Source organism: Taudactylus pleione, unplaced genomic scaffold (genome assembly GCF_031769625.1).
Source record: "Taudactylus pleione unplaced genomic scaffold, aTauple2 ptg000377l, whole genome shotgun sequence".
NCBI classification, from domain to species: domain Eukaryota; kingdom Metazoa; phylum Chordata; class Amphibia; order Anura; family Myobatrachidae; genus Taudactylus; species Taudactylus pleione.
Window position 1 is genome coordinate 6912054 of NW_028284778.1, and position 25949 is coordinate 6938002.

The 25949-nt window shown below is 44.3% G+C and overlaps 1 protein-coding gene and 1 pseudogene across 4 annotated transcripts in view; one reads left to right on the forward strand and one right to left on the reverse strand.

Moving 5' to 3' along the window:
• The window catches only part of LOC148508097 (uncharacterized), a 399047-nt gene extending 388930 nt beyond the window's left edge, over nt 1-10117 (reverse strand). The window contains exons 1-2 of one of the 4 annotated variants that reach the window (XM_088445193.1): nt 10053-10117; nt 1170-1363 (exon numbers count right to left, since the gene is read on the reverse strand). The gene's annotated coding sequence lies outside the window, so the exon portion shown is untranslated. Of the gene's footprint in view, nt 1-1169; nt 1364-2077; nt 2835-9975; nt 10003-10039 lie in introns of those variants that run through there. The other 3 variants (XM_088445192.1, XM_088445194.1, XM_088445191.1) reach the window with 3 other exon arrangements.
• The window catches only part of LOC148508095 (uncharacterized), a 598632-nt pseudogene that overhangs the window by 547492 nt on the left and 25191 nt on the right, over nt 1-25949 (forward strand).

Below are 25949 nucleotides of genomic sequence, written 5' to 3' on the forward strand. Positions count from 1 at the left end.
GGATCATGGCACAGAGCTGGGAGGCAGCAGGACAGGGTAGGGGAATGGTGCAGGGCACAGAGCGGGGGAGGCAGCAGGACAGGGTAGGGGAATGGGGCAGGGCACAGAGCGGGGGAGGAAGCAGGACAGGGTAGGGGAATGGTGCAGGGCACAGAGCGGGGGAGGTAGCAAGTCAGGGTGAGGGAAAGGCGCAGAGGACAGACCAAGGAGGCGAGCAGGACGGGGTAGGGGAATGGTGCAGCGCACAGCAGGAGAGGCAGAAAGGCACGGTAGGGGAATGGCGAAGGGCACAGACGGGCAACATAAGATACACCACCGTGTCTGGGGAGGAGACTGGTCAGATCTCTGGGCTGGTAACACACGGTGACATGATGTGAGGGGGAGTATATGTGACTTTTCTGTAATAAAAGTTCATTACTCACCTGTGCTGATATCTGTAGGGAGTTTCTCCTTTTTACATTGACGACCACCTCTCACATATGTCTCTTCTTCCCCCTGTATATAATTTATCTTAATATTAGTCATATCTTCAACCTAATTAAATCAGATAGTATAAAATTGCATAATGTTTGATATTACTTGTAATGACACTATAGAATATCAGTTATTAGACACACACAGCTTCTCTACCGATCATATAGTGGCAGTCACTGTGGTATATTGGTGAGATAAATCCCACCTACCTGAACCTTCTGTGGGGTCCTGTGATTCTCCTCTGTACAAACCTGTAAATAGAGAGGACGGGGACATCTCTCTGGGGTATCTCTGTTACTGGGTCCATCTGTAGGAGACACAGTGACTGAGTACATTGTATATATATGTGATTATCAGATGATGTGTGCAAATAGGGGGGCCCCATACCTGCTCTCCCCTGTACAATAAATGACAGTCACCTCTTACCCAGTGATGTGAGGGGCCGGTGATTATTCATCATCGCGTCCTTGTACAGACCCCTGTGTTCCTCTATATACTCCCCCTTCTGCATGGAGACATAGACAGTGACATCCTGACACCTTATAGGAACCTGACACACACAATGATACATTCATCAACCAGACACAGCCCCTGGTGTTACTGTATAATGTCCAATTCCCAACAGTCACCTCTCCAGTCATCACCCTGACACATCCCCTGGTGTTACTGTATAATGTCCCATTCCCAGCAGTCACCTCTCCAGTCAGCAGCTGAATGATCTTGTTGGTGAGTTCCAGGATCTTCTGGTCATTGTGTCTCTCTCATGTATCAGTGAATGAGGTGGAGGCACTGTGATGGGGCTCTGGGTCCTGATCAGTCCTCATGAGACACAAGGATGGCTGCTGGGTGTCTCACATTCACCAGATGTTTTCTTCACTTCTGTGTAATCCTGTGTATTGTGTGAGACATCAAAAATCACTGCATGCACCCAGATCAATCTCACATCCCTGTATTATGACTACAGATATGTTGTCACTGTGACACTAACAGGTCCCCTAACCTCTCCAGTCATGTCCCTGTATTATTACTATAGATATAAGTGTTGTCACTGTGACAATCCCAGATCCTCTCACCTCCTCAGTCATATCCCTGTATTACTAGAGATATGTGATATCACTGACACTCCCAGATACCCTCATCAGTCATCTCCCTGTATTATTACTATAGATATAAGTGATGTCACTGTGACACCTCCAGATCCCCTCATCTCCTGATCTTCAGGGCGAGGTGCAAGATCATGTCAGGGTATGCAGTCGGGAAGCCGGCGGACCTAATCCCGACAGCCGGCTTCCCGACTGTCATATCCTGGCAAGTGTCTAATGACAGGCGTCGAAATCCCGACGCCTGTCATTAGACCTACGCCAGGAGCCCGGCATCCCGATCGAAGGAACACTGAGCGCGGAGGGTTAGGTTTAGAGTTCCTGGTGGGGACTTAGGGTTAGGCACTCCCCTCAGGAGGTTGGGTTTAGGCTAGGGGAAGGGGGGGGACCTAGGGTTAGGCCCCCCCCCGGGGGGCACTTAGGGTTAGGCACTGGGGGGGAGGTTAGGGTTAGGCACCCCTAAGGGAGGGTTAGGGGTCAGAATTAGGTTAGAATATACCTACCTTGGACGATCGGGATTTCCTCCTCTGCCAGGATTCCGCTGTCGGGATTCCAACCGATGGGCATGTGTCCGGCGGTAAATCATACTGATTCCCATCTCAGTCCTGCGACTTCTGGCATTATCCATCCTGAGTGTCAGCAGTGTCACTCCGCAGCTGTAGTGGGACCATAAGTCCCAGCATGCCCTGTCATACTGGAATCCACAGTTAGCCTACCACTGTAGGATGTAGGTTACATGTGTGACAATCCTGCCGGCCATGTTTATGTAGCATAGGGGAGAGGCTGAAGCATTTCATGAAGGATAATCAGTTACGTGACAAAGTGAAGATCTAGAAGAGTGTTTCCCATCTCTGGTCCCAGGGATCCCTAACATGACATGTTTTCCATATCTCCTTGCTGGACCACAAGTGTCTTCATAAGGCTGCGTACATACCTATAGATATATCTGTCCAAATTGTCTGGTATACACAAAGAAAAGAGAAATGGTTACTGCACCAGTTCTTATAATTAATACATCGATTGTTTGGAAAACCCCATATGATCCTATTTAACAGTATATCCAAATGATAATGTAATATTAATGCTGGGGGTGCCCCCTCCCAACAACTATAGATACAATGAGAAAACGTAACAATGAAAATGTGTTGTCTTTATCGTAAGGCATACAATTCTATTTAAACCTTAACTTTTATTACTTATTGCAAGTTTAAATAACAAATATAACATGAAAAGAGCAGCAAAATATTTAATAGAAAGTATTTCTAGACTCCAGACAAACATATACAGTGTTGACTCAACAAATAGAAAGTGCTATTAAAACTAATTGTCCTGTGTGTTATGCAATATATATATATATATATATATATATATATATTCATTCCAATATATCCACTGAAGGAAGGATTCAGTCTCATTTTGGGGAGTGCATCCTTCCTTCAGTGGATATATCGGATTATTTAGGGGCCGCCTTGGAAGCACCCCGATGATGACATTTGATAATGAGAGTGCGGGACTCTATTGAGAATATATATATATAATGAAGAAAAATGTAGTGAAGCAAAATAACTGCGGCACTCGGAGACTGGTATGCAAAAAAGTGTATTAAAAGTTGTCACAAATACTTTCCAACGTTTTGGGGCTCTTAGGCTCCAGAAGTGAGGGATTCCGGGTTCGTGGACTGGTTACGTCAGGCACTGGGTTGCCATGGCTACCCTAGCCGCCGTTCTACGCCGTGGAGCCGGATCTGTAGGTTAAAGAAAATAGTATTGTGCTTCGCAAAAAAACGGAAGAAGATAAAACAAATCACCAAGATTGTGGGAACAACAAGAAGAAGAAATAGAATGTAAAGAATGGAACAATAACAATAATAAACAGTGACTAATCAATGTACAAAATAATGCACTGGTGGCATGGCTGCTATGCGGAAGGAGGATGATCTACATAAATCATGGAAAAGTATGAGAGAACATCTGTCTCGAGAATGTAATAAAAGGTGTGATGAAATGTACTCAGAATAAAATGACATAACCATAATAGTTGATAAATAAGCAAAGAGCAGACTATGGTAGAAGAGAAGAATGTTGGTGATAGAAAAGGAGATAAATGTATGTATCAGGATGTGAACCAAGTGGTGAATGAAAAGAAATGGGAAGAACTGAGAAAGTGTCTATATGTGGAAACCTTTGGTGTTAAGAGTAGTGAATAAGGAATGAAAAGTGAATGAAATGGGAAGAACAAGCATTAACATGAAAAAAACTGGGAAAGACTAAAAAGTGTGTAAAAACAAATATGAAAAAGTAGTCTGTGGTGTGATATGTATGTTAAGTGGTGATACGGAACCTGGTGTTAAGTAGTCTGGGAAGACATGTCCTATAAAATAAATACATTGAAAGATACAGTGTGCTATGAGAGATGAATGATGATGGGAAATTGGAGGAAAGAAAGGGGGGGGAAGAGAGACAGATAAGAAAGGAATGGAGAAGGATGAAAGAAAGAGAGGAAAAGACAATTAATAAAAAACTTGAGGTCTGAAAAGATTCAAAAAAGTAATTGTTGAGGAGTGTTTTTGTATGTTTTATGTGTGTTTCTAAATCGTGGACACGATGGGGATCATGTAATAAGATATAGTTAGTATTATGCATTGAGAAATTTATAGGATTGAACACACAGCGGGACAATTAGTTTTAATAACAGTTGTTGAGTCAACACTGTATATGTTTGTCTGGAGTCTAGAAACACTTTCATTTAAATATTTTGCTGCTCTTTTCATGTTATATTTGTTTATTTAAATATGCAATAAGTAATAAAAGTTAGGTTTTAATTACAATCTGTCTGGTGGGAAGGATAATCTGGTAATGTATGGGACCAAATAACAATAGAAATTTGTTCCCAAACACTGGAAAACAGACCAGATTTTCCTGCTCACCAGACAGATTTCCACAGATGTGTACACAGCCTTAAGCGGCCCATACACGGTGTGATGGGCACTGTGCAACGCGATGGGGGATCCAACGTTTGACATATGGAGTGGTCCCCACACATGGTATGATTGGGTGGCCGACAGCCTGATATCCCGGCTCCCCCTTCCCCACCCGCGTAGCTCTGCATAGGATCGCGCATTGCATCCCCAGATCAACTCAACCTGCAGTAAGATCTGGGGGTGTGATGTACGACCCCACGGGTGCGCACACTGGCCGACATCCTGCCCATACACGGTGCAATATAGCAGCCAAATCATACCAATCCGTCAGAGCGGCTGATTTATTGTACCGTGTATAGGCCGCTTTACTGAGCGCACATATCATGGGTACACACTAGACAATGACGCGATATGTTGCTCCGATCTGCTTCTAGTGCGTACTCAGCATAAGAAAGCCTCAGACAGGTGAGGACTCAGCAAGGCCTATTATAGAGGACGTCTGTACATCACCCGGTGTACACTATGGCAGTGACTACTCCACCTGTATTATAGTAACACCAGGGTCTGCTCCACCTGTATTATATGTAACACTAATAACCACCTACTGAGGGTACTGACCGCCAGCTACAGCTGATACGCTTTGTATGAGGGTTCTGAGTGCACCATACACCTCCCTTTCTCTATAGTCTGTTACCCACCGAGCAGCGACTGCTCCAGCTGTATTATATGTAACACCAGGGTCTGCTCTACCTGTATTATATGTAACACTGGGGTCTGCTCCATCTGTATTATATGTAACACCAGAGTCTGCTCCACCTGTGTTATATGTAACACTAATAACCACCTACTGAGGGTACTGACCGCCAGCTTATATGTAACACTAATAACCACCTACTGAGGGTACTGACCGCCAGCTACAGCTGATAAGTTTCTGTATGTGGGGGGTCTGAGTGCACCGAACACCTCCCTTCCTCTATAGTCTGTTACCCACCGAGCAGTGACTGCTCCACCTGTATTATATGTAACACTACGGTCTACTCCACCTGTATTATATGTAACACTAATAACCACCTACTGAGGTTACTGACCGCCAGCTTATATGTTCTGTATGTTTTTTTAGAAAGTGTTTAGTATAAATATGGACACATGGAAGATCAACCCTATCCCTGAGAAAGCACCAAACCATGTGAAAAGCTTTGGCTACGAGTTGGCAACGGACAGAGATTAACTGGAAACTTCCCTCTCTAACATCGGCCGGCCAGTGACGTCATCAAGCGGCAACACGATTCAGCGCAAACCATCATCGGTAACCTGGCCCCAGCGCTCGCTCTGAATCAGGGTGTTTTTTTTTTTTTGTGTAGCCTCCTGGCCTCTCGCATTTCTGTGGGTGACCACCCACAGCTATGCGAGCGGCCAGGTTGATGGTGGCGATGGTCAAGACCATCGGGCTTGCGACGAGACCCTTGTGGTAGAGTCTTGTGGCCGCAAGCCCCAGAGAGATTTCGGGTCTAACAGAGCCGGAATCTCTCCACTGACATCACTTGTGATGTCAGTGGGCCCGCCCCCAAACGGTAGGCATTCTCATGGGAACGCCTCCGTTTGGGCAGCCACCCCCCCCGGCCCGCCCACCAAAGTGGGCGAGCTGTCACTCAACATCGACAGCTCGCCCCCTTTGGTGCGAGACCCGGAGCGACGGATTGCCCGTTGCTAGCCGGGTCTTGCGCATGCGCACGACGGAGCCGGCTCCGTCGTGCGCATGCGCTGTGAGCCACCATCGACCCGGTTGCGAGCGTTCAGCGCTTGCGACCGGGTCTGAATCAGGGCCTGAGCACAGAACAGGCATACCTGCCGGGTATGCACCGGGAAGATGCAGACGACCATCTAAGGGTACGGTAGGGGCCATTCACCTTGTGATTGCCGTTCCACATTACCCTCACATGGACCCACCCTTCCACATATTCTCATAAGAGCTATACACATAATCTCAGTGCTTGTGCTGATGTATGTATGTGTATTTCTTCTTTATAAATAAGGATTGCCTCCACATAAATATCCTATCCTTACACAACTGAGCTGCTTAGTACATCACAAGCGCAGGAAAGTCTTATTACTTTTACCTTAGTGACAATTGGCTGCTATATGTCACCGTAGTAACCTGTAATGCTGTTAACTAGACGCTATAGGTCACCGTGGAAACCTGCGATGCTGTATAACTAGATGCTATATGTCACCGTGGTACCCTGCAATGCTGTATAACTAGATGCTATATGTCACCATGGTCACCTGCAATGCTGTATAACTAGGTGCTATATGTCACCGTGGTCACCTGCAATGCTGTATAACTAGATGCTATATGTCACCGTGGTCACCTGCAATGCTGTATAACTAGATGCTATATGTCACCGTGGTAACCTGCAATGCTGTATATCTAGATTCTGTATGTCACCGTGGTAACCTGCAATGCTGTATAACTAGACGCTATAGGTCACCGTGGTAACCTGCGATGCTGTATAACTAGATGCTATATGTCACCGTGGTAACCTGCAATGCTGTATAACTAGATGCTATATGTCACCGTGGTAACCTGCACTGCTGTATAACTAGGTGCTATATGTCACCGTGGTCACCTGCAATGCTGTATAACTAGATGCTATATGTCACCGTGGTCACCTGCAATGCTGTATAACTAGATGCTACATGTCACCGTGGTAACCTGCAATGCTGTATAACTAGGTGCTATATGTCACCGTGGTAACCTGCAATGCTGTATAACTAGGTGCTATATGTCACCATGGTAACCTGCAATGCTGTATAACTAGATGCTATATGTCACCGTGGTACCCTGCAATGCTGTATAACTAGGTGCTATATGTCACCATGGTACCCTGCAATGCTGTATAACTAGATGCTATATGTCACCATGGTAACCTGCAATGCTGTATAACTAGACGCTATGCTGTAGTAATATCTGGGTTTCTTTGCAGATTGCTTATACTTACATTTCGGATCTAGCCCATGTGTCCTATACTATGTGAAGTTATATGTACATTATCCCACAAGGATACCTGGGAAAGCTCATATATGTTGTATTGTATTGGTAATATATAATTATATTGCTGCCCACTCAGATATATGGGATTATTATAGGTATGTTACATAGATATATGGGATTATTCTATGTATGTTACATAGATATTATACTATATATGTTACATATGGCACCATATCAGATATATGGGTTTATTCTAGGGGGTAAATTTACTAAGAAGGGAGTTCTATTTAAGAAGTGATGTTGCCCATAGCAACCAATCAGATTCTACTTCTCATTTATCCAGCACCTTCTAGAAGATAATACCTGGAATCTGATTGGTTGCTATGGGCAACATCACTTCTTAAATAGAACTCCCATTTTAGTAAATTTACCACTAGGTATGGTACATGTGAATGCACCATGACAGATATATGGGATTATGCTATGTATGTTACATGGGAATGCACCATGTCAGATACATGGGATTATTCTATGTATGTTACATTTGAATGCACCATGTCAGATATATGGGACTATGCTATGTATGTTACATGTGAATGTACCATGTCAGACAGATGGGATTACTCTATGTATGTTACATGTGACTGCACCATGTCAGATATATGGGATTATTCTATGTATGTTACATGTGAATGCACCATGTCAGATATATGGGACTATGCTATGTATGTTACATGTGAATGTACCATGTCAGATATATGGGATTACTCTATGTATGTTACATGTGACTGCACCATGTCAGATACATGGGATTATTCTATGTATGTTACATGTGAATGCACCATGTCAGATATATGGGACTATGCTATGTATGTTACATGTGAATGTACCATGTCAGACAGATGGGATTACTCTATGTATGTTACATGTGACTGCACCATGTGAGATATATGGGATTATTCTATGTATGTTACATGTGAATGCACCATGTCAGATATATGGAATTATTCTATGTACTGTATGTTACATGTGAATGCACCATGTCAGATATGAGCACTTGGATATGTCAGACAATAACATATTAATCGGGTGTAGTTGGTATTACCGCATGGCCAGCGGTTCAAATCCCGGCAGCATAAACCTGGCACAGGTGAAGATCCTGAACGCTAAATAAGGTAAGTATCGCTAACCTAATTCCATACCCTAACCCTCCATTAGGGGTGCCCAACCCTAACTTCCCCCCAAGTGCATACCCCCACCTTCCCCGCAGCCTAAACCTAAGTCTCCCACAGGGGGGGGGGGCTAACCCTAACCTCCCCCCGGGGGTGCCTAACCCTAACCTATCCCTTCCCCTAGCCTAAACCTACCCTCCCGGGGGGGTGCCTAACCCTAATTCCTCCCGGGAGCCCTAAAACCTAACCCTCCCTCCCAGCGGCTGTCCGCACCCGGCTTGCCTTCGATCGGTATGCTGGGCGTCGGTCTTCCGGCATAGGTCTAATGACAGGCATCCAGTTTTCAACACCTGTCTTTAGTACCTTGCCAGCATTTGACAGTCGGGAAGCCGGTGGCAGGGATTTAGACCGTCGGCTTCCGGACTACATCCCTATTAATCAGGTGGTGGCCAACACTGTATTATACAGAGAGAATCTAACTCCTTACACTTACTGTGATTACCTGAATATATCATATATATATATATATATATATATATATATACATATATATATATATATAAATAATCACACACACACAGTATATATTCTCCATACCTCTGAGCACTGGGTGATGTATATATCTGACCATAAATTATACAGATAATCACTATGTACGTCTCCCATCACACAGCTGGTCAGTATTGAGGGGTTATTGGCCCTGGTTACACCAGGCTTTATATTGTCTTTCTGTTACATTCTGTGTATTTCCTGATTTATTGCGCTATACGGATAACACCTCGGTAATTTCTTACTGACACTATTACAGGTTACATTATATTATTAGTAGGTTGTGTGCCCCCAAAAAAGAGAAAACCTCCTGCTTCTGTTGTTGCTACATGTGTAATGATAATGCAGCACCAGAGTTGGCTCCAGCTGTAATATAGTTACAAAAAGGTCTGCTCCACCTGTATCATATCAGCACCGGTGTCTGCTCCTCCTGTATAATAATGCAGCACCAGAGTCTTCTCCAGCTGTATTATAGTAACAAAAGGATCTGCTCCACCTGTATCATATCATGCCAATACTGGGGTCTGCTCCACCTGTATTAGACCAACACAGGGGTCTGGTCCACCTGTATGATGGTGATGCAGCACCAGAGTCTGCTCCAGCTGTATTATAGTAACAAAAGGTTGTGCTCCACCTGTATTATACCAACACTGGTATCTGCTCTACCTGTATATACATAGTGCAGCACTAAAGGATGCTCCAGCTGTATTTTAGTAACACCAGGGTCTGTTACACCTGTATTATATAGAACACTGGTGTCTGATATACCTGTATGATAATACTGAGGCACCACAGTCTGCTCCCACAGCAAAATAACAATAATTACCATCACCTGCTACTTATACCTGCTGGGACCGTCACCTGGAAGCTGCAGTTATACAAGAAGAAACGCCGCCTATATAGCCACGCCCCTCTCTCCTCCGTGTAGCTATGGCTACTGTCTGCCCCGCCCCTCTTATCAAAGTGACCGCCCTCCCTTCATTCCCCTTACCAGAAGCGAGTAGCCAATCAGGTGGCAAAGAGTAGGAAGGACGTCCTGTAACTAAAAGCCACCTGCACATGCCACTCACAGCTTCATCACTAGAGTAAAAGCCGCTTAGTCTAATGATGTCCTCAAGTACGGTGACCGGCGGCCATATTCTTATAGTCTCCCAGTCAGAGAGCAAAGGCGGCGGGGCCACAGGGGCTTTAGCTGCCATTTTGTTATAGACATTCCTGACTCTGCCGGAAACCGGAACCAGGTAATGTGTCCTGTATATATTATTATTATTATACAAGGGGGAGGGGACCGTACAGTGATATATGAGGGGCAATAACACAGCTCCCAGCACACACTGATATGTGGTATTATTATTATATAGGGGAGATGGGACTGTACAGTGATATATGTGGGGGAATAACACAGCTCCCAGCACACACTGATATGTGGTATTATTATATAGGGGGGAGGGAACCGTACAGTGCTATATGAGGAGGCATAACACAGCTCACGGCACACACTATGTGGTATTATTATATAGGGGAGATAGGACTGTACAGTGATATATGAGGGAGTATAACACAGCTCCCAGCACACACTGATATATGGTATTATTATATAGGGGGAGGGGACTGTACAGTGATATATGAGGGCGAATAACACAGCTCCCAGCACACACTGATATGTGGTATTATTATTATTATATAGTGGAGAGGGGACCGTACAGTGATATATGAGGTGGAATAACACAGCTCCCAGCACACACTGGACCTCATTCAGAGTCGGTCTTAAGCGGCCGCTCGGTCGTACGCATCCGATATTTCCAAACCACGCATGCGCCACGTTAGTTGTGCACATATGCGTACAAGGCTTTGCGATAAAAAATGCTGTAGATCGTATGGCTTACGAGCAGGAAGTGGCTTTCCGAGAGTTGATTGACATGAAAGGCCGTTTGTGGGTGTTGACGGGGGTGGTGGTCTGAAACCGCAGGCGTGCCTCAGCGTTTTGAGGGCGTTCATAAATTACCTGCTACGACCGACATAGAAGGCCGGAAGTAGTAAAACGTCACTCTGCGAGCAGGTTCGAGGCCTGGCTGATTGTACAGCTTGAGGTTGGGTACATGCTCTCGCAAGCCCTAGAGTACAATTGATACTATCGAATGTTATTGATGTTTCTATTTTGAGCCACACAATGCAAGCAGCTAATAATCGTTTGTTGAAGCTAATTGGCTTGTAATTGATTCAGCTGCGTTTGCATTAGCGAATAATAAAAATAAATACATTTCATGGGGATGGCTTTTTCTATGCGTTTTTTTTTTTTAATTTTTAGTGTAATTTGCATTATTTAGCCTGTACCAGTCTTTGCATATCCTATGCTTTTTCAATACCTTGATTAACCATGTATATTTTGCATTATTAAATCAGACACGATTTCAGTAGTTTGTTCAATATTTTTTTTTTATTTTTCAAGAATATATATAATAAATTTTTATGCATTTGGCAGCATGCAAAAAATAAAGAAATAAAAAAAAAACAACAGCACTTTAGAACAGTAATTAAATAATTGTCAACAAGCTAGTAACAAGCTGATCGATAGAGCATGGAAACATGACGTGGGCATCAGCACAACACAAGCGTCCGCAACCATCAGAAGAAAATTAACATACAGCGACTGACAGCGATTGACTCGATCGCTAGCTGCTATCACTCGCTAGCTAGAGGAGGTGCATTGTTCACGTATGGGCGTCACATTGGTTGCGACCGACCGGCCGTGCGATTGCTTCCTTTTCAGTTTCTCGGACGTTAGGCGTAAGACTGAGCGGCCGCTTACGACCGACTCTGAATGAGGTCCACTATGTGGTGGTATTATTATTATATAGGGGAGAGGGGACTGTACAGTAATATGAGAGGGAATAACACAACTCCCTGCACACACTGATATGTGGTATTATTATATAGGGGATAGGGGACACTACAGTGATATATGAAGGGGAATAACACAGCTCCCAACAAACTGATATGTGGTATTATTATACAGGGGAGAGGGGACCGTACAGTGATATATGAGGGGGAATAACACAGCTCCTAGCACACACTGATATGTGGTATTATTATATAGGGGAGATGAGACTGCACAGTGATATATGAGGGAAATAAAACAGCTCCCAGAACACACTGATATGTGGTATTATTATTTTCTACTTCAGGGTCCATAGGGGGTCCACAGGGTTGACCTTGGGGTATAGGTTGGGAACCAAATCCGGGCACCACGCAGTTAAAGCTTTTAGCTCCCAGGATGCACTGGGTCCACTCTCCCTATAACCCCACCCCCAAGCTAGAGGCACCTCAGTTTAAGTTGGTGCCCGGCCGGAGTTGGGTCACCGTTAGCGCAGGGGGAGCTGATTAGCAGCCCCTAAGCTTATTTTATTTTTTTTTAGGGACAAAGTTTTTTCCATGGACTTTGGACTCTTCAGAGCAGCAGCGTCGGACTGTCCATAGGACGTCTAAGCTGCCGCTCCGTCACCCCGCTGGCGCTGAGACGCCAGTACAGATCTGGGGATCTCAGTGGGACCCCAGAGTCTGTACTAGCCGGACTCTGTGGGCGCCCAGGACTGCTGCCGGATCCACGGGGAGCAGGTAAGGTCGCGGATCGCATTTCAAATGCAGTCCTGTGCCTCCTGTCTCTGGGGACAGACCGGAGGCGCCGGCAGTGGCGGCGGGCCCCCCATACCCCGTGTGTCCACTAGACCACCAGGGACTTAACAATCGGCGCAGGGAGCCGACGTCCCGGGGGTTAATAGCCGGCCAGGGGAGCAAGCCTTCCCTGTTACAGCGGCTCCTCAGCTCAGCGCGCCTTTCAGTATTATAGTCTGGCGTCGCTGAGCTGCTTCCTCCGCGGGCCAAGCTTCTTCTGAGGTCTCCAGGCGGCCATTTTCTGTGTGCAGCAGCAGAGCTCCGGAGATGGCAGTGAGTCCAGTCCCCCTGCATACCATACCATCAGGTCAGTGTACACAGCGCTGTAGCCTTCCCAGACACTGAATCTGGGCAGTTGAATGCAGTGACATAGTGCAGTATATTATATGACATGTTTATGTATATATGTATATATCTGCATTGTATGTGACTTATGCTAGTGCTGACTGCCTGTACTTTATTCTCTCACCTGTCAGTGTATATCTATCCCTTTTCTTTATCTGCCCTAATACAGCTGTACTTAGGGTGGTTCTGAGACCTCATATACTTTATATACTTGTCAATATTTGTGAGGTTTGTCACATACTGTTGCGTGCTGCACGTTACCATATTTTAGATGGAACTGTGTGTTGCATACGCTGAAAATGGGTCCTTGCAGCTAATTTTTGGCATCAGTCAGGATCAGTATAGCGCTGCTTGATATTTCCGCCAAGAGGGTTGGTCAGATATGTCGGGGATATGTGGAGATAGAGCATTATACTGCACCCAATTTTACTATCCTGCAAGTCATGTGCTGCAGGTGTTAGTGCGGAGGATTTGACTCATAAAGGGTTCTGTATGTGGCGTCATCTGGTGCCGGCCCCTTTCACGACCCCCTTGGGCGGTTTGTTTTCTCAGGATCCTCTCAATTGCGGATCGCCGGGCGGGCCCCATTGTTGTACCTCACTTGGGGTTACTTCACCATACTGCCCTTTTCATCTCAGGGTATCTCGCAGTTTCTTGCACTCTTCCCCTGTGACACAGACTACCGCTCCCTGCAGGGGTTTTTCGCAGTATATGAATTCCCCCTGGTGCCACAATAGTCTGTCATTCCCCTTGCAGGGATTACCACAACAGCCACCCTGGGTGGATGTCGTTTTCTACGAAACGCAAATTGGTGTGGTTGACGCCCTGTGGTTACTTCCCAGTTGGCTCTGCCGTGAACTGGATACTGTTTTGGGCTCTTTACCTCTTACACGGGGGGAAGCCTATTTCAGGTATTATTATCCCTGCTTTAGGGCTGGTAGCAGGTCCATTCTGGAGAGAATGTTGACCTGCACATGTATCATACACCCTCAGTGTTACATGCCTTCGGGTTCCCTGTGGCTGACTAGCGGGTGGATCGCATGGCGGGACTCTGGCTGTTGCCAGATACGAGGTATTACAACAGCGTTTGGCCTCCTGTCCCAAATTCCCTGAGGGTCATCACGAGCCCCTCCTGGGGTGGATGGGCGTGTTACTCGTCTGATTACAGACGTTACTACGCCTCCCATTCCTACGTGGTCGGATCCGTAGGTGGTAATTCTGCCTGAAATCAGTATACTCACTTTCAGGGGTTGTTACCCATCCTACCATGGCTATAGCATGGTTGGTTAATACTATTGCATACTGGGCTGATGCATTTGTAACGTTTTTCCCCTCCAACACGTCTGGGGTTCAAATGTATTTGGTCGCTCACGTAATATATGCAGTTGTCATAGGTGGAAATGCTGCCTTTCCTGCTTCTGAAACAGCCAGGACAGGATGACCGTGGCTTCTTCAGGGTGCAGACGTTTAATTAACGGGGAAAAAGTCCTCCCTGCATCCCTCTCTGGGTATTCTTCATCTAGGAGCCCTGCTGGATTCTCAGAATCTGAGAATTCTTCTGGCGTAAGACGGAATCTCCACTCTTCCATTAGGAGTACATGGTTGTCTACGCAGTCGACATATGTCTTTACACTCTGGGATGCATGGTCAAATATTCAGTGTCTGCCTTTGGAAGGGTGGAATGGGCTCAGTTCCATTCCAGGCCTTTCCATAATTGGCTGATCTCCAGATGGAACGAGTTTTTTTTCTGTTGGATCACTGTTCAAATGATGATGCTCTCTCCGGAGGCAAGTTGGTCCCTGCCCGGGTGGCTATGGCCATCTCGTCCAAGGTATTCTTTACTATGGACAGTGTCTGGTTCGCATCCATTTCAGTGCAGTTGGACGTCTGTCGATTCCACCCTGTCAATTAACTTGTTGGAACTTTAGCCTGTCTTGGGCTTTACTCTGGCATAACTCTTGTTTCCCGGTGAACCTGAAAAGGTTCAGTCCGACAGGGTCAGGACAGTGGCTTCCTTTTTAGCAACACTTGTTCGTTGGGTGGCAATGACAGGTATGTCACACATTCGGACATAGTCCGAGGGTCTCCTCCCGACCATCTCGGCAGCGTTCATTTCAGGAGCTCTCCATTGGGAAGCGGGAGTCCTCAGCTGTCACGACGTGCATCCTGGGGTCTAGTCTCTTCCCCAAGAGAGATTTCATCTCCTGGTGAGCAGGGGGGCCCCCCTGAGGTGACCCTCATAGCCTCCTGACTTTATCACACTATGGTGTTACAGTCCAGCTCTCGGAATTCTGAAGCAACCTTCAGTGACTCTTTGACGGTGAAGTGGACCTTCCACTTTGTGTACCTGTGTTCTCCGGTCTCCCTTCTTCCTCGAGGTCTTTGGAAGTGTTTCAATCGAGACGGAGATGCTTTCCTGCTGGTGGCTCCTGATTGCCCCAGATGTCAGGGGTACTTGGATTTTCGGAGTCTCTCCATCGATACTCCATTCCTGATGCTTCACTGCCCGGACCTGTTGTCTCAGGGTCCTTGGTTTTGCCTTGGACCTGGGTCGTTTGTCTTTGACTGCGTCCCTACAGTGGTCTTACGGCTTCCCTGGCTTTGTCATCGTTGGAATGATTAGAGCACATAGATCAGCTTTTGCTGGGACCTACCACAAACTGTGGCAGCCATAATTCCTATGGTATTGTACCTGTCGATACGATCCTCCGGTGTCCAGAATTTCCAGATATTCTGGCATTCCTTCCGGCTGGCTTGGGTTTCACCCTCGGCCTGGCCTTCCTGACAGTGCGGATCTCTACACTGTCAGTATGGTTGAGATATGGAGTTGCTCCACTCTGGTATCCAGTTCATCCTTTGGAGTGTTTTCTGGGTTATGCCTCCATTTGTCCTCCCTAGGGACTCCTTGGGAGTTAGTAGTGGTTCTTCGTTCCCTCCGGGGACAGTCAATGGAACCGCTGGTTGTGATAGCCATTACATGGTCTATTGCTTAGGCTCTCTCTTTCTCTCAGGGTGTTTATATCAACCAGGAGAGTGTCTGAATTGGGAGCGTTCTCATGTGGCTCCCTCTTCTGGAGGGCATCATGTCAGGGTGTGAGTTGCTCTCGCCCTGTGTTTCTTCTTAAAGTGGTTTTTAGGTTCCATATTATTCTGGAACTTATAGTACGGCCATTCAGTCCCCAGTCCTCACGGCTGGTGTGGCCTCATTGACTGTGGTCCAGCCTCTTTGAATTTATGTGATCCGTTCAAGTTCCTTACGGAAATCGGACTCCTTATTGGTGGTCTGAGATTTCTGGTTTTCACAGGAAAGGATGGGCGGCCTATAACCAAATGTTGGCTGGATGGCCTCGTATGTCTTAATCAAGGGCCTACCCATGGGTAGGCCTTTCTGTTGTTGAGGCTTGTTTTTTCTCGGGCCATGTAACCCTCGTGGGTGGCTCGCTGTGGCGCCTCGGCTGTTTTGCCTTACTTGGTGGCCACGTGGTCTTCTGTCCACACCTTTTTAAGGTTCTAGGCATTGGTTTCCTTTGCCTCTCAGGATGCTTCCTTTTTGGCGACGGATTCTCCTCTCAGCACAGGAGCGTCCCCTCCCTTGGTTGAACTGCTTTGGGACATCCCCAAGGTCAACCCTGTGGACCCCCTATGGACCCTGAAGTAGAAAACAAGAGATATGGTAAGAACTTACCTTTGTTATTTCTGTTTCTACGAAGTCCATAGGGTCCACAGGGCGCCCGCCCTGACGCACCTGGCTTCATATGGGCTGTGTGGCTGGTCACCGGTTTTCCGTCTCCCATTTCTGTGAGTATGGTCCTCGAGTGTTCCAGTTTTCTCTCTCTCTCTCTCTTTCTTTCTTTCCTCCTCCGGCCTTTGGCTACTTACAAACTGAGGTGCCTCTGGCTTGGGGGTGGGGTTATAGGGAGAGTGGACCCAGTGCATCCTGGAAGCTAAAAGCCTTACCTGCTCCCCGTGGATCCGGCAGCAGTCCTGGGCGCCCACAGAGTCCGGCTAGTACAGACTCTGGGGTCCCGCTGAGATATCCAGATCTGTACTGGCGTCTCAGCGCCAGCGGGGTGACGGAGCGGCAGCTTAGACGTCCTATGGACAGTCCGACGCTGCTGCTCTGAAGAGTCCAAAGTCCATGGAAAAAACTTTGTCCCTAAAAAAAATAAAATAAGCTTAGGGGCTGCTAATCAGCTCCCCCTGCGCTAACGGTGACCCAACTCCGGCCGGGCACCAACTTAAACTGAGGTGCCTCTGGCTTGGGGGTGGGGTTATAGGGAGAGTGGACCCAGTGCATCCTGGGAGCTAAAAGCTTTAACTGCGTGGTGCCCGGATTTGGTTCCCAACCTATACCCCAAGGTCAACCCTGTGGACCCTATGGACTTCGTAGAAACAGAGATAACAAAGGTAAGTTCTTACCATATCTCTTGTTATATAGGGGAGAGGGGACTGTACAGTGATATATTAGGGGAAATAACACAGCTCCCAGCACACACTGATATGCGTTATTATAGAGGAGAGAGGGGACTGTACAGTGATGTATGAGGGGGAATAACACAGCTCCCAGCACACACTAATATGTGGTATTATTATTATATAGGGGAGAGGGAACTGTACAGTGATGTATGAGGGGGAATAACACAGCTCCCGGCACACACTGGGCCTGATTCAGAATGGATCGCTTTTGCGATAGTGTACGCTGATCGGTCGATGGTGCGCACTTTGCATGTGTTTGCATCGCTGAGAGCGTGCATGAGTTAGCATTGCTATTGCTCTGTGATCACTCACGCAGATACAAAGCCATTACAGAGTGAGTGACTTCAGGTCAGTGTTTGGGAGTGGTCAGAGGGTTTGATGTTATTTGATGTTCCCGATGTATATGCAGGACTGCAAGGTATTACAGATGTGAGATAGCAGTATTGGGGGTCTCTATGCTGGCTGTGAGACGGCATTGCGATAGCATTCACAGCTGCGATTGCAGTAGCGATCCATATAGAATCAGGCCCACTGTTATGTGGAATTATTATTATATAGTGGTGTCCAGGACACAACAAGGAACAACCATGTGCCGAAAACCAGACCTCGCAACTTTCCTGACGAAAATGTCAACTTGTATTGACTTCAGGAATAACAAGGACTGTAATTATTAGGGATGTGCGGGCTCGGATTAGTTCTGATTTTCCCACCAAGTTCGGATATTTCCCGACAAAAATCGTGTCTCAGAAAGAGGTAAAACGTCATCTTTCATGGGCAAACATTATCATTCCTGGACAAAAGTCTATGAAAGATGATGTTTGTCAATGAAAGATGACGTTTGACTTTATTGAAGCATTATCTCCCAACCCTGGTACTTATAGACCCTGTTGGGAGTATTACCCCCATAGGCAATACTCCCCCTCATGCAGAGTTTACCTAATGATCAGTGCCCCCTGCTGCAGCTAATCTCTGTACTTGCAGAGATCAGACAAATATCTGTCCCTGGTACATGCGCTCCAGAATGACTTTTGCAATGCATTCTGAGGTGCGATTCCGGGAAGTGATGTCATCGGTCGCAGACTACCGCAGTGTTGCAGGGTGGTACGGGGAGTCAAAGGACATGTGTTCTGTATATATACAGATCAGATCTCCTCTGAAAAACAGGGACACATCGGGGTGGCGCTGTCGGGGGGCCTTGTCGAAGCACAGCTGATTGCGGTCACATCTCATGCTACCACGCCAATTAAATGGTTAAACAGTTATAAACAAGTGTGAGGATGTGGATAAGTAACTTGTGAGACTAAACAGATAATAATATTATGTCATGTAACTGTAATCCGTGTATTAATGCTTTTCGGGTATGTTAGGAGTAAGTGCTTGCTGGGTGTCATGACTGTGAATAACTAAAGTATACAAGTAATTAATAGATAATATCTAGCGTTATGAGTGAAATAGTTGTTCAAGTCTAAAATAATAAAGGTGAGCGTATAATAAAAGTGTGTAAGTAATACAGAAACACCTGGAGTGATTATACATTGGTGACTAATAGTCAGACTTTCTCTGACACTTACGCCTTTTGTGTAATAGGGGTAGGGGGATGTAGCCTCAGTCTTAGAGAAGAGTCCTAATTGTCTAGAACATAAAACCTGTTATATTTGTACTCACATAATGTTGTATCCTGGTATTATAGAATATAAACCCCCATTGGAGCCCCCCGCTGTACCGGAGAATTGGGAATGTACAGTATAACTGATAATGGCTCTGTCTGTTGTGAGGAAGTATGTCACTGCCTGTATACCAGCCTCCTGATTAGTACTGGTATAGACGGACCCCATATCCCAGGTTATCATCCCATCTGATGAGGCCATCAGAGCTACTGGTTACATGGGAAGGAAGCTTAGTCCTATGTAGTCTCAGATGTCCATCACGGCATACACTGGCATTGTCAGCGAGATTGCCTGTCCCTGACGAGATGAGGGCTGGCTGGTGGGCACACGATGTGTGTATGTATCTAATGTTACTAGTGGTCTGAGTATTGTCCCTGCTCTGATGGACTCTGCTGCTACCTTGTGTCCGTGTATAGTTATTGGTAGGGTTCCTCATAGCTGCTTACATCATAGAGCTCTCTCTCACTGCTTCCCTATTATACATTGTCCCTGCTCTGATGGCCTCTGCTGTCACCTTGTGTCTTGGTAGAGTTATTGGTAGGGTTTCTCATAGCCGCTTATGTCATAGAGGTCTCTCTCGTTGCTTCCCTATTGCACATTGTTGTTGGCCATAGTACCGCTTTCCCAGCCTTCCTGGACAGCAACATGATAATATTTTTCCATTCTTGTATTTCTCTCACAGCTGAGGTTTCTTCCCTTTGTTAGATCTGAGATGTTCAGCTCCTCATACATGTTGTGGCTGTAATGAGTCCAGTTCCTTGGAGATAACATCCATGATAACAGTAACCGGTGGACAGATGGTAAAATCTGGATACAATTTGGATTTTTTGTTTTTCAATTTTTTTATTCTTTCTCTGTAGCTTAAATTGGTTTCCACACTAGCTCCCTGTTTCCAGCACTAATTCTCCTGTGGAGCATGCCTGGTCATTGCTAGGATCCTTGCTGTTAGATTTGTGCTGTGTTCTCTATTAGAGTAAAACTGGTGTAATAATTGTTTTCTTGCAAACAGCTGTAAATGGCCTTCCCATTGTATACATCCCATTGGCTATTCCCCAATGTATATGTAAGAGCAAAGGATAATCCCTGGCTGAGGAGATGAATGTAAGCCTTATTGAGGACTTGATCGGAAAGATTGCTTATTATTTCTTTCTGTTCATCTTTTCGGTGTTGGCACATGTTCCTTCCAGTACTTATCTTCTCTCCAGAATCTTCTCTCTCTCTGCTTTCGGGGGGTCCTTCTCTCCTCTTTATATTCCCATTGGTCTCGTCTGTGTTCCTCACATCTGCTCTGAGCATGCCAGGTCCTCTCTGTGTTCCTCAAAGCTGCTCTGAGCGATCCAGGTCCCATCTGTGTTCCTCACAGCAGCTCTGAGTGATCCAGGTCCCATCTGTGTTCCTCACAGCAGCTCTGAGCGATCCAGGTCCCGTCTGTGTTCCTCACAGCTTCTGTGAAACAATTCCATGGTTCTGGATTTTTTATGTCTTTTGCTTATGAAACCACATATTAGTGGCGTATGCTGGAACAATAAGGAGCATATAGCGGTAATGCTTAGCCACGGAGAGTCTTTATAAAGGAATAATGTATATATGTGCGAGTAATAATAACGTATTGGTGATGTCCCAGGAGAGAGTTTTGAGGAGTTTCAGGAATCACTTCCAGAGCTTGTGACAAATCCTCAGCAATGCCCCATTCTGTTTATGTATGTATTTATGCATGGATGTTATTTCTATGTATGTATGTATGCTTGTATGTAATATGTATGTCTTTAGGAAATAGAGTGCATAGTGTAATTTATATTTTATGTAATTATGGGGCCTGACATTGTCCGTTTCTAGGGTGGAATTAAAACAAACCAAATTATCTGGACAGCTCCCGTTTCAGTCCCATTGTTATGTAAGTGGATACTTGTAATGACAGCTGTGGAGTCAGGAGCATAGTGACATATAAATTGTTTATTGAAACAAAAACATAGTGCAGGCAATGCAGAGAAGCCAGAATTGATACATGAACCGGACTGGAACTGGTAGTAAACAGAAACTTGAAGGTCTGCAAAGCTGGATACAAATAAGAATCATATGCTGCAGAGTGGATGAGTCAGAGTCACATGCAGCAATAGGAGTGACAGCTTGCAGAGGCCCAGCTGGCTTTAGCTGCACATATTATAGGCTGTAGATACACAGACTGGATACAAGCAAAGGCAAATAGCTGCAGAGTAGATGAGACGGACTCACATACAGCAGTGGAGCTACAGTTTGCAGAAGTCAAGTAGACAGGAGTGTAGCTTCAGGCCATGGAATACAATCCAGGGAAGAAAAAAAATCAGTGACCAGCAGGGGGCGTGGTGAGGGGCAGGAATAAATAGTCTGTGAGGCAGGTGCAGGTGGTTAAACAGGGGAGTGATATTAACTCCTGTATGTGAGGAGACAATGTCAGAATACACCAGAAGGACCTCTGGTGGCACAGATTTACTGCAGACCAAATACAAAATAAAGTACAGTGTCCTAATACCGATGTAACTTATTTCCAGTGGTGCAAAGAGCATTTAGTATGTGTCTTGGAGATCCCCGGCCAGTAAAGGAGCATTGGTGTAACCTTATGCAGTACAGCATTGTGTGATGGCCTCTGAAGAGTTTTATGAAGCTGGGTCACAGGAACCTCTGACATACACTGACCAGGGCTCTATAGCTGGGGTGAAAGAGGAGACTTACTGGTCACCCAGTGTTACATGTCTGACAGTGTTACATGTGTTCTCTGTGATGTCTCTTATATTTATTCTATTCCTAGACAGTCCTTCTGTGAGGAACCAGAGTATTTATTACACATCACACATTCTGTTTTCTCACTGATTCACTGAGGGTGGACAAAGACGGGAGTCACAGGACTGAGAGGATCTTACATCTCGCTCTGGAAATCATCTACGTTCTGAGTGGGGAGCAGTAATAATACAGGGACATGACGGGGGAGGTGAGAGGGTCTGGGAGTGTCACAGTGATATCACTTATATCTATAGTAATAATACAGGCACATGACTGGGGAGGTGAGGGGATCTGGGAGTGTCACAGTGACATCACTTATATCTATAGTAATTAATACAGGGACATGACTAGGGAGGGTGAGAGGATCTGGGGGGTGTCATAGTGACATCACTTATATCTATAGTAATAATACAGAGTCATGACGGGGGAGGTGAGGGGATCCAGGAATGTCACAGTGACATCACTTATATCTATAGTAATACAGGTACATGACTGGGGAAGGTATCTGGGAGTATCATAGTGACATCACTTGTATCTATAGTAATGTTAGAGTAGACTTCCATTAGCAGTACCTCTACCTTTAATGTGTTCAGGATCAGCAGTAGCGTACGTTACAACATGAAGCAAGCAGACAGACAGACAGACAAACAGACAACCATGGTTGGAGAACAAATCAGGCTCAGACAACGATGTGGTTACAACGTGGCACTGAGTAGACCGTTCTAAAGAACAGAACCTAGTGTGGCTTTATTTATACCCTTCTCAAACAGGTCAGTCATCATGAGTCAGCTTTATGCATGTGCACAAACAACTTGTTTGTGCACCCTAATACCAGCTGGACATACAGATAAGATAAGCATATGATATTATGACGCATGTTCTTGTTGTTTTCTTCTCGCCTGCCTTCTGGTCGTCATCTGTCCAGTTATCTCTGACTGTCTTGAGTCTCCACCTTATTAGTGCTTATGTTCCTTATTTCAGACTGTCTGCTGAACAATATGTTTTTCTAAATCTTTAGACTTATGTAACACTTAAAATCTTTCTTGAAGCAATACACACATTAGAACATTTAATAAACTTATATCAAGATTCTAGACGCTCACAGTCATAATACAGGGACATGACTAGGGAGGTGAGAGAATATGGGAGTGTCACAGTGATATCACTTGTATCTATAGTAATAATACAGGGACATGACTGGGGAGGTGCGAGGATATGGGAGTGTCACAGTGACATCATGCATATGTACAGTAATAATACAGATACATGACTGGGGAGGTGAGGGGATCTGGGAGCATCACAGTGACATCACTTATCTATAGTAATAATACAGGGACATGACTGGGGAGGTGAGAGGGATCTGGGAGTGTCACAGTGACATCACTTATATGTATAGTAATAATACAGGGGGGTCATTCTGTGTCAAATCAACACACTGATTTTGTTAAAATTTGGTATATGGAGAGTATATATGTAGTCTAAGAAGAATACAAAATATAATTTAAATATATCATGTCATTTCCAAATTATGGCAATGTAAAGTTTTAGAAAAACTGTCAAAAATGCACAACCAGCATATTTTCAAATTACCATAGCAGCTATCCTAATTAAGCTAGAGAGAGGTGGTTGGTGTAATTTTACTGTGGTTTTGTTGCCCTTTCCCATGATATACAACACAATAGGCTTTATGAGGAAACACTTTTTCCCAATTCAAACTGAAATTTTTGATCATGATTATCTCAAAAAGTGCGTTGACAAAAAAGTTCAAAACATTTCTGGAAATAGTCTATACCACAGTTTCTCAAACTCGGTCTTCAGGACCCCAAACAGTGCATGTTTTCGAGGTCTCACAGAATCACAAGTAAAATAATTAGCTCCATGTGGATCTTTTAAAATGTGTCAGTGAGTAATGAATACACCTGTGCACCTGCTGGGTGACCTGGAAAACGTGACCTGTGTGGGGTCCTTAGGACCGAGTTTGAGAACCACTGGTCTATACTAATGTTAAATGTTTGTAAAAATTTGAAAGTGTAAGGATAATGCATTCATAGTTAAAAATAAATTTAAAGCAAGGTAGTTTATTCAAAAAAGCCGGGTGTATTACAAGTAGTAATAGGTAATAATAGATTTGATGGCTTCATTAGTTTAATTATATAAATCAAGTTGAATAGAAATACTTGACTTTGTATTAGTCTGTCAACAATGTTCGCTGAAGATAATTTGAAAATGCCTCAGTGGTTTTTAAAGTGTCATTAGAAGACATGACATAAATTCTTCCAGTTGGAATTATAGGGTCGACTTTGCATAAGATATCTATTAGAGGTATCCATAGTACATCAGGCTTCCTTGGTAGAAAATGATGGTGAAGGAAGGTCACTTTTTTTTTTTTTTAAACAATCTTTATTACTATTGTAAAAGCAGATAAAACAACAAAAATTGAGTTTGCACAAAATATATATAAAATTTCAATCTATCTCAATATTGAAAATAAAAAATAAAACAGAAAATACAATAAAGTATACTCAGAGATTATAATAAAACCGTAACAAATAGTGCAATTGGTTAAACAAATATTATTCCAATACCATCTTTTTAATTATATATCAAAAAAATAAAATAGAGAAAAAAGGAAAAACAAATTAAAGAAAAAGAGAAAACAGGGTGAAGTTACTTTTGATTTGTATAACACAATATACATTCATGAGTAATTGAAATATATAGAGCTCAAATATCGTAACACCTATTTATGTAAGACTGCACATTAATGACGACAAAGTATTTTCATTATACAGTATGTGTTACATTTTCTGGAGGGAGATAGTCCAAATATAATTTCCATTTCTTATGAAAGCGTACAACCCCTTTTTCTATATCAATTAAAGCTCTCCTCTCAAAATATAGGATATAAAGTAATTCAATTCTCACCATAATAATTGATGGTGGGTTTGGAGATAGCCAGTTTTATAAAATAGCCTTTCTGGTGATTGTTATCAGTAAAGACAAAAACAGGATATACTCTTTAGGTAAGGACGTCTGAATCCATGGTGTAAAATCTACTAGTAACAATGGGGCCCAAGAAAAAGGTAGAATGAGTTTAGTCATATCCACAATAAAATTATGGAGCTTACGCCAAAACTTTTTAACCTTAGAGCATTGGCACAAATTATGTATAAATGTTGCAGAAAAGGAATTACATTTTGGGCAATCTCCAGCGATGTCATGTGAGATAGAGTGTCTCTATGCCTGCGATATATAAGTCCTTTTCATACATTTCAAATGAACCTCTTGTAATTTAGAAGAAACAAGAGAACTCATAATGCGTTATATTGTGGACAGTATAACATCAAAGGAGTTAAAGTCAGGGAAATCTGTCAACCAAGCTCTCCATACTCCGGTCCATAAACTAGTAGCAGTAAATAATAAATCAGTATATATGAAACTTAGTTTGAATTTAATGGATGAACAGAGTGTAAATAGAGAGCATAATGTACAATCTGGCATAGGTAAAGACTTGGCACCAGGAGGCAATCTACTAAAAATAAAATGCCTGACTTGTAGATATAGAAAGAATTGTGAATGTAGTATATTATATTTTTCTTGACGCTCTGAGAATGAATAAAACCGCCCCCCCGGATTAAATACATCTCTGATTTTCGCTTTTAGTACAATTAATCTAGCTCTGGCAATTCTAGGTTTGTTGCTTTTCCAAAGAAAGGACTGAAAAATGTTTGTACAGATCTTGGTATCAGATGGGGAAAGAAATATGGGGAGCATTTGAAGTGGATATGTTAATATCGAAAAAAGGACACTTTATTACCGCTATAT